Consider the following 9210-nt stretch of genomic DNA (forward strand, 5'->3'; position numbering starts at 1 on the left):
AAGTTGTAAAACAAAGTCCTCTGAACTTTTCCCTTTTCTTTCCCCAAGTGGAAGAAGACTCCCTGAGCCACTCTGGCTATAGTTGGGAGAGAGGGGACACCGGGACTGTCTTGGCCACTGCTGCTGGTGTCTTACTGGGTCACGTGCACCCCAAGTCCACTGGCTTTGAGCAAGCACAACTGCAGGAATTGTCCAAGGACTGCTGCCTTTTTGGCCTGACTGCCTTAGGAACTTAGTCCAGGCTCCAGGGTGCTTTCTTTCAGCTGGTGGTGTGGCTAGCTGGAACTGGGATTTTTGGGGTAGAGGATTTCTCTCTAACTGGGGTGGTCTAAGTGCTCCCTCCATGGGCCCAGGCAGAATTCTGCCCTGTGCTGATTTCCCCTGTGCGAGGGTGGCCCTGAGTTTCAACGCAAAGCCCCACAACCACTTCACTCTCCCTCCCTCGGGGAACACAGCTTCTGTCTCCACTCTGCGCGCTAGTGCAACACTGCCAGGGGATAAAGAGGGGTGGTGTAGGCAATGCAAGACTGTCTTTTCTGCCCTCTTCAGTGCCTCTTTCCTTGATATAGTGTTAAAACCAGGCAGTATGATCACTCACCTCATATTTGGTTCTTCTTAAAGTGCTTGCTTGCATGGATAATTGTTGAATCTGGTGTTCATGAGGAGGGATGATCGCTGGAGGTTTCTTATTTGGCCATCTTGCTCTGCCCCCTCTCCTAGTCTGTTGTATTCTGTTGCAGCAGCAGAAAATAGATTAAGACAATACTCAAAGTATGGTCTCTATTGAACGTGTATTGCTTTTGCACTATCTTGAAGTTGAAAAATCATAAGTCAAACTATCATAAGTCGAGGAATGTCTGTAACAGCATCTAGCTGTTCCCAAAATTTAGTGTACACAAGATCCCTATAGTATTGTGATTCAATAAAACTGTGACAGGGCCCAGGCGTCCGCATTTAAATAAGTACCCAGAGTAATTCCAACACATTCTATTCTTGGACACCCTTTGGGAAATATCAAATTCTATCTCATATGAAAGATCATAGCTGTGACATAACAGGCACAGTCCTGGCACACAGGTGGTGGCAGAAGTATCAATTCTTGTCTATTTCAGTGTTACAGAGACATGTCAGAGGATGGTCTCAGATATCAGATGATATTGCAGATGAAGGAACATGTTATCCTAGGATGATGACAATGACATTCATCAAGATGATAATGAAGGTGATCAATATACTGGTACCTTCTATTTTAGGATAGGTATCATAAGAGAAGAAGAAAGGGGAGGTTGCCAGTTCCTCTCATGCTCATCCCCAAATCTCCTTAAAAGGGCTTAATTAGGTTTGCCTTTGGGTTTAAGAGAAGAGGTCTATCCTGGATTTTAAGGGTCCCTCTGCTCAGTCTCTCCCCATATTTCCTTACTTGCATATACCATTTTTTTTTTTTACTGAGAATAATCTTTCATTTTACAATTCAATGTAAAAAACAAAATGTAAATATCTAGAGGAGGTAATGTTTAGTCTGAATATGTTTCAGCAAAGTGTCATTAGTCAGCCATTCAACAAATGCATTTCCTACTTAATAAATCCTTCCTTGTTTTGATAGGGCAAAGTAGTGAAAGAAACAGGAGGCCTTACAGTGCCTAAAATAAGGGAATGAAATCCATGTGGATGGGAAGGAGGGTAAGGCACAGAAAGAGAAATGAATATAGATACTAATTCCTGTGAGCTTTAACTTACTTTGTTCTTTCAATTGGGCCGGTGAGCTTTGGAGCCCTAAAGAAGGCTAGTTTGTCATGCAGCTGCAAACACAGGCAGATCTTTTGCATAATTTATTAACTTTTCTTAAACTTAGTGTTTTTTCAATTTTCTTAAACTCAGTTGTTAATGGAGGTAGCATTATACTGCGGTGTAATGTCTGAGCTGTGAAAATCTAGTCTTAAAATAGATCCACAGCCTATCTTATCATAACTAAATATTTTGGATGCATTTCAAGACTAACAATCTTTATACCATCAACAAAATATCTTAAGGTAGAACATTTATAAAGTGCGCTCCATTTCTTTAGTATGTGTTAAAAATCACAGTGCACAAGTATGCACTGAAAGTGTTCAAGGACTGTAGCTTGGATTTTGGTGTAAATCAAAAGGAAGTCTTCATGCCCCTGGAGGTACAGCATGAAGTTCTGAATTAGGCTCACCAGGCATGGTATTTGTGTGACCTTGTACGAATCACTTAACATCTCTGAACCTCAGTCTCTTCATCTGTAAAATGATGAGTCATGAGAATTAAATAAAATAATGCATGTAGAATGCCTATTACGGTATCTAGTACATAACACAGGGACATTCAAGATGTAGCAGCTCTTATTACAATCTCTTAAATGGTTATTATATTTTCTCTGCATTAGAACCTCAATTGGCATATGCTCAGAAAGTTATTATATATTTAAAAATCTAACTCTGTTTTAGTTTCTAAAATTTTGTATACAATATGATTCATGGTATTTAAAAACATAGTGAATGTCATAAGTCAGCACTTATCTGATTTTCATCCTTAGAATCATGTAGAAAATGGCCTGATGCTTGAAAGTACAGCAGGCATCTTGTAACCCTGAGATCGTGCACATGAGAACAAATGATAACATCTAATAATAGTGGAACAAAAGGACTGAGAGAGCCTGGAATCCCTATGGAATTACTGAGCAATTATATTAGCCCCGACTGCCCATCTCTGTATGTCTTGTTATATGAGGACAATAAACTTCTATTTGTTTAAGTCACTATAGCTTCATTTCCGTTACTTGCAGATAAGTGCATTCCTGTCAATTAATAAAGACCAAACAATTCTGAATGAGATAAGGATAGTCTCCCCTGCCCCTTCCCCTAGAGACAGATGAATCAGCTGATAGGACGCTGGTTTAGACTAAGTAGAAATTAGGATCATTAAAACTCATGGGAATGGAATGCCCAGAGGATATCGTAAGAACTACAATGCCTAGTGTTCAATGTTGTTTGCAATGTTGCATTGTTGTCAGTAAAGCCTATTAAACTTATTAATATTTTGTGAATGGAATCTTGTGGAAATTAGAGAAGGGCTGAGTATCTCATCTGGATCACAGAGGTGCATAACAGAGAGAGAACATGTGGAAGTAGGAGTCCCAAGTTCAAGTTGACTTTAGGACTATGCAGATATAATCAAGTTAAGATGAGGTCATACTGGATAGAGGTGGGCCCTAAATCCAATGACAGGTGTTATAAAAGTTATAAGGAGAGGGAAATTTGAAAACACACTTAAAACAAGGCCATGTGATGACACAGGCAGAGATTGGAGTGATGCTACCATAGTTAAAAAATGCCACCAGAAGCTACAAGACACAAGGAAAGATTATTTCCTAGAACCTTTGGAGGATCATGGCCCTGGTGACACCTTGATTTCAGATTTTTGGCCTCCAGAACTGTGAAAGAATAAATTTCTGTTGTTTATGCCATGCAGTTGGTGGCAATTTGTTACAGCAGCCCTAGGAATCTAATATATGCTCTATTCAAGTTCTGCCTGTGAAATCTTTAGACTACTTTTCTGTTTTACCATGAAAGAAAGACCAAGTAACTAAAGCAATTGTAGGCCACTAATGTCTGGAAAATTTTAAATACTTGTAAAGATGACATAAAACAGCCTTTCAACTTTGTAAGCTAGGCTTAGGTTAAAGTCCCAAGTGGAGTTCCATGTGGGGTTAGTCCATGTGGAATTCATAGAAATTCTAGGGTGCACACCAGCCTTGCATAGGTTGTGGTGTCTAGGGTTGGAGTTTGAACCTATTTCACTTGAGGATTTGGGTTTGGAAGGCTTCTAGATGACATTCAGATCATGTATCTTTAATCCAATGACTTAATAGCAAATTGGCTAAATCGAAGAATTCTAGTAATATATGCTTACTACTAAAATATCAGAATGCTTTTAAACATGTTTTATTTTTCCTCTTCTAAATAGGGGAAAATCTAAAGATAAAATGGTGGATTGATTCTTGCGATTCATTCCATATAAGCATACAAACAATAAAGAATGCCACTTGTGCTAGATATTATACCTTAGTTCACCCAACCTCCATTCCACCCTTTCTTCCAGTAGGAGAGGTTGAAAAGTTAAAATTACATTTCCCAGACTCCCTGGCAGCTGGGGTTTTGGATGTGAATTCAACTCTGCCAGTTAAGGCACCCAAGAGAGATCTGAAAGGTGGAATTAAGGTTGATGGCATCTTCCTGTGGTTGTTGGCTGTTACTGGTGACATGTACGGTTCTAGAAGCATGAGCTTTCTCATGGCAGTATTGTAGGGTCCATTCTCTAGCTTCCTGGGTGTTTATTAATAGGAACAGTTGTAACTTTAGCAAAGGTCCTTCCTATTTCTGAGAATGGTGTCCAACTATAGATATGGGTCCCTATGGCCACACATATTCTATAACTTTGCCACCTTCTGTTCATGGGTGACTGGAAACCAGTGTATATGTTTAGTTAGGCCAATCAGAGTCTCTCCCTCTTCGGTGATTTCGTGTTAGTACACAGATTATAGTTTCATGGTCCTCAAATTTCAGGTGCATAAGGATCATGAAAAGAGCTTGTTCAAAATTAAGAATCAGTGCTTCATTTCTGGTGGGTCCCAGAAATTTCATTTTCAACAAGTACCTCCATAAAGTTCTGATGTAGGTCACACTTTAAGAGACACCACTCTAGTTTGCTGTTGAGCAGTGCTAGGACTACAGCAACCATTGTCTGCCTGCAGAAGCAGAGAAAAGTGAGCCTGCAACTTTAGAGATGATGACATGGGAGAGGAGTGGAGAAAAGAGGCAGAGAGAGCAGGCGGGAGAAAGAGAAAGAGAGAGCAGGTGTTTTGTTCTCAGCTAGGCCCTTCAGAGTCCTGGCTATCCTCTCTGACCTTGGATATCATGTTCTTACCTAGTTTTTGAATTTCCCCTTTTAATTTAGGCTAACTTGAAAGTTTTCTCTTTCATTTCCTTCTCTTTCTAGAAGACAAATTGGTGAATCAACTCTTATGAATCTTAAGAATTCCTATGAATCTGATGAAGTCATTTTGGTTATATTATACATTTCTGGGAGTGAAAAGTTATTTTTAAAAGTCATTTTTATAGATCTTAATTATGAAGCTAATACTTCCCCCAAACAATCTGGAAGCTGGAGAATGAACAGTGGAATTATTCTACTTTAAAGGCTCATAGCTTCACGTCCACAATAATACTATATCAGAAGCTGTAATGTGTTAGGCACATATTACCAATCTTCTGATTTCTGCTTTACAGGTGAGAACAATTAGGCTTAGAGCGATGGGAAATTTACCAAAGGCCACACAGCTGGATGCTAGTTCCAAAATTTGAGCCCAGGCCTTAAGACTGTTTTTTCATGTTCTTGTTTCATAAACACTGGAAAGACGTAAGTGAACAAAGCAGAACAAAATTCCTGACCGTGTAGTGTTTACATTCTCGCCAGGGAAGATGACAGTAAACAAAGAAACACAAGTGCTAGGAAGAACAATCAAGATAAATAGGCTACAAAGGGACTAGGCAAAGGTTGTGTGTGTGTGTGTGTGAGTGTGTGTGTGTGTGTGTGTGTGTGTTATACGAGGTGGCAGGAGAAGGCTTCCTTGATAAAGCATCTCTTGAGCAGAGACCTGAAGGGAATGAGGGAAATGTGGATATCAGGACAAGAGTCAGGACAAGAGTGCTCAAAGCAGAGGGTGTACCCAGTGGGGAGAAAATGTTCAACGTGTGCTTCTGAGAGCTGATAAAAATAAAAATATTTTTCTATTTGCTAAAGTAAAAAAATGTGAATGCTATGAAAGAATATACTTCCTTAGTTGTCTGATTTCTCCTCCTTAATTTTAGACTAATTTTCCCCTTACTTTCTTTCCTCTACTCCAACCGAAGCCTAGCTTACGAAGTTGAAACACTATTTTATGTCATCTTCACAAGTATTTAAAATTTCCTGGGCATCAGCGACTTGCAATTGCATTAGTTACTTGGTTTTTCTTTCACGGTAAGACAGTAAAGTAGTCTAAGGACTTCACAGGCAGAACTTGAATAGAGCATATATTAGATTCCTAGGGCTGTTGTAACAAATTTCCCCCAACTATGTGACATAAAACAACAGAAATTTATTCTTTCACAGTGCTGGAGCCCAAAAATCTGAAATCAAGGTGTCAGCAGGGCCATGCTCCCCCTGCAGGTTCTGGGAAAGAATCTTTCCTTGTGTCTTTGTAGCTTCTGGTGGCTGCTGGCAATCCTTGGCATTTTTTGACTATAGTAATGTAGCATCACTCCAATCTCTGCCTGTGTTGGCATTATGTGTGTATCCTCCTTGTCTCCAAATTTTCCTCTCCTGATAAAAACACCTGTCATTGGATTTAGGGCCCATCTTAATCCAGTATGACCTCATCTTAACTTGATTATATCTGCAAAGATCCAATTGCTAAATACAGTCACATTCACAGGTCCCGGGCAGACATGAATTGGGCAGGACACACTATTCAACCCAATACAGAGAGAAAATCCCAAGTATAAACTGCATTTCAATCAAGTAGAAATCATCTCTTCCATCCCATCCTCACCCTCACAAACGTAATACAAATTGATTCACTTGAAGTCTTTCATCTATAGCAAGAGTGAGCAAACTTTTTCTCTAAAGGACCAGATAGTTAAAACTTTGGCTTTGGGGGCTATCAACTCTGCTGTCATAGGGTGAAAGCAGCCATAGATAATACATAAACACATGAGCAATGCTATGTTCTGGTAAAATGTTATTTACAAAAACAGGCTGCAGGCTGGATTTGGCTTTGGGCTATAGTTTGCCAACTCCCGGTCTGTATAGCATTGAAAAAGAGGAATATATACAGCTACCTAAATTCCTTTGAACTTTGGTAAAGATTTGAGTGAAACTTTGGTTCAGAAGAAAATTAAATTTATAACATTTTCCCAAGGAATTATACCCACTGGTTTGAACAACTCTTACTTTTCCTCCTACCTTGGCTGTTGAGTATTAGGAGAAAAGGAGGAAAACATTTAGGTGTGCCAGGCGTAGAGGAGTTAAAGTGCTAGCTGAATATTACTGTGAACACAATGTGGTTTGTAGTATTTTGCAATAAAATAAATGTTGAAGTTATTCCAGGAAATACTGTAACAGTCATACAGCTGTAACCAAGTAGTGCCAATTTAGTCAAGTAAAAATAGTGCACTGGAGTGCAATTTAATGTGTTACAGAAGATATTCATGAACCTGGAAGTCTGGTAATGACCATGGTGACTAGACCCAGGAGACACCAAAGGGATTTACTCAAAACTTGAAAATATGGAATAAGACCAAGATTGCGTCTGTGAATAATCAGCGCTCCTATTTATTGTGCTATCTAGTCAATTACAGGAAATGTTAACACAAAATAGGGTAGAAATACTTAAGCAGCATTAAACAGTGAGAATGATACTTAGAGGGAGGGGAATTTTACCTCTGGAGAACGGCACACAACTAGACACTCTGAAGTGGTATGGCGCTAGTGGGGATATGGAGGGGAAAGGCAATGGAAAGGAGATAAATAAATGGTTTAACCCTTCTTGCCTACTGTGCAGACTGTGTACAGCTGCTGTGCCCCAAAGCCTAGCAAAAAGTGGAATTTACCAGCAGCATCCTCAGTGAGGGGAAACACACCCTTTTGAAGTTGTCTCTCTCGTCGTCTGGCTGGTCCCAAGACTCTCATCTCAGCAGGATTAATGAGGACTAATGGCAACTTAACACACATCCTCACCTGGAAGTGATGCAGAGCCATAGAGATGACATCACTGTCCCCAGGCTGATTTACAAAACTCTAGCGATAGACATTTCTTGTCAGCTGTAAGTGGATCTGAGAGTTCTTCTCCCTCCATGGAATACCCACGCTGGCCTGTAGAAACCTGGGCTTCGTCCGGGCTTCCTTCCACTGATAAGTGGGCAATAAGCCTTGAATTTAATATCTGTGGTTAGCATGTGGGCTTGAGAGTGAAGTCATTACTTGTGTATTGGAACTTGGAAGTGTGCATTAGAACATGGAAAAAGGGAAATAATATTGCTTTCTTAGGGTTAATTTAGTAAAGTAATACCAATAACATACTGTAGATGAATACCTTAAAAAAGAACAATACTGTCAATTGTCAAAAGGTCAAAATGAAGAATAGCAAGGACTGGAAGTCTAATCAAATCCAGATGGAATGTGTGGAAAAGTAGTGCCCTAATTATTGTTACAATTATATCTGAAGGCCTACTCTGGGAGTAAGAAGGATAAGAGAGGTAAGGCAGAGACAAGAAGGCGAGCTTGAAGAATAAGAAGAGTAAGAATTGTCAGGGTGTCATCAGCTCAGCCCATTAGCAGGGGAGCTCTGACCAGCTGGTAGGAACTTTCCCACCCAATGGGCTGCTACGCTGATGCAGTACTGCTGTTATGGAGTCTACTAACAGGCTAAGAGCTTTATGTCATAACATTATTCAATCCTGACAAAAACCTCAGGTGATTATCATCATCCCCACTTTTCACCTGGGTTCACCAAGTGCTAGTTGGTGGCAGAGCTGGGGCTTCAGCCAAGTCTGTCCGAAGTGGAAGACCATGCTCTTTAACTCCTTGCTTTATCATCTCTTACGTATATTTTCCTCCCAGAGGTGGGGATATCAGACCATCACAGATTGACCCCCCTAGCCTTTAACTTCATTCAACTAACATATTTGGTTTTTAACTCTGTACTTATCAACTGTATTGGTTGGGGTAGATCAAACTGCTGTACCAAATAGACCTCAAAATGGAATGCTCGAACACAATGTAAGTTGTCACATGTTTAGTACAGTGCCAGGATCAATAAATATTAGCTATTTATTATTACCCACCTGACACGCTTTCCTCAAAACCACTCTGTGACATAAGTATTATGCCCATTCCACAGACAAGGAAACTGAGGTCACACCACAAGTAAATGGCAGAGCTGGAACTGGAATCCCAAACCCACTCTCCTAACCACTGAGCAATACTTTCTCATGAGTTAAGTGGGGGAAATAATTGGCTTCTGGCATAAGAGAACTGAGTTCCTTGCCCTCTGTTTAAATATTTCCCAGGTTAACTAAATCTAAAATGTAACTGTCAAAAGCACTCTCCATTTTCCATCCAACTAGGTCTGAAGAAAGATGGGCTGCC

This window comes from Eulemur rufifrons, chromosome 16 (assembly GCF_041146395.1).
Source record: "Eulemur rufifrons isolate Redbay chromosome 16, OSU_ERuf_1, whole genome shotgun sequence".
Classification (NCBI taxonomy): Eukaryota; Metazoa; Chordata; class Mammalia; order Primates; family Lemuridae; genus Eulemur; species Eulemur rufifrons.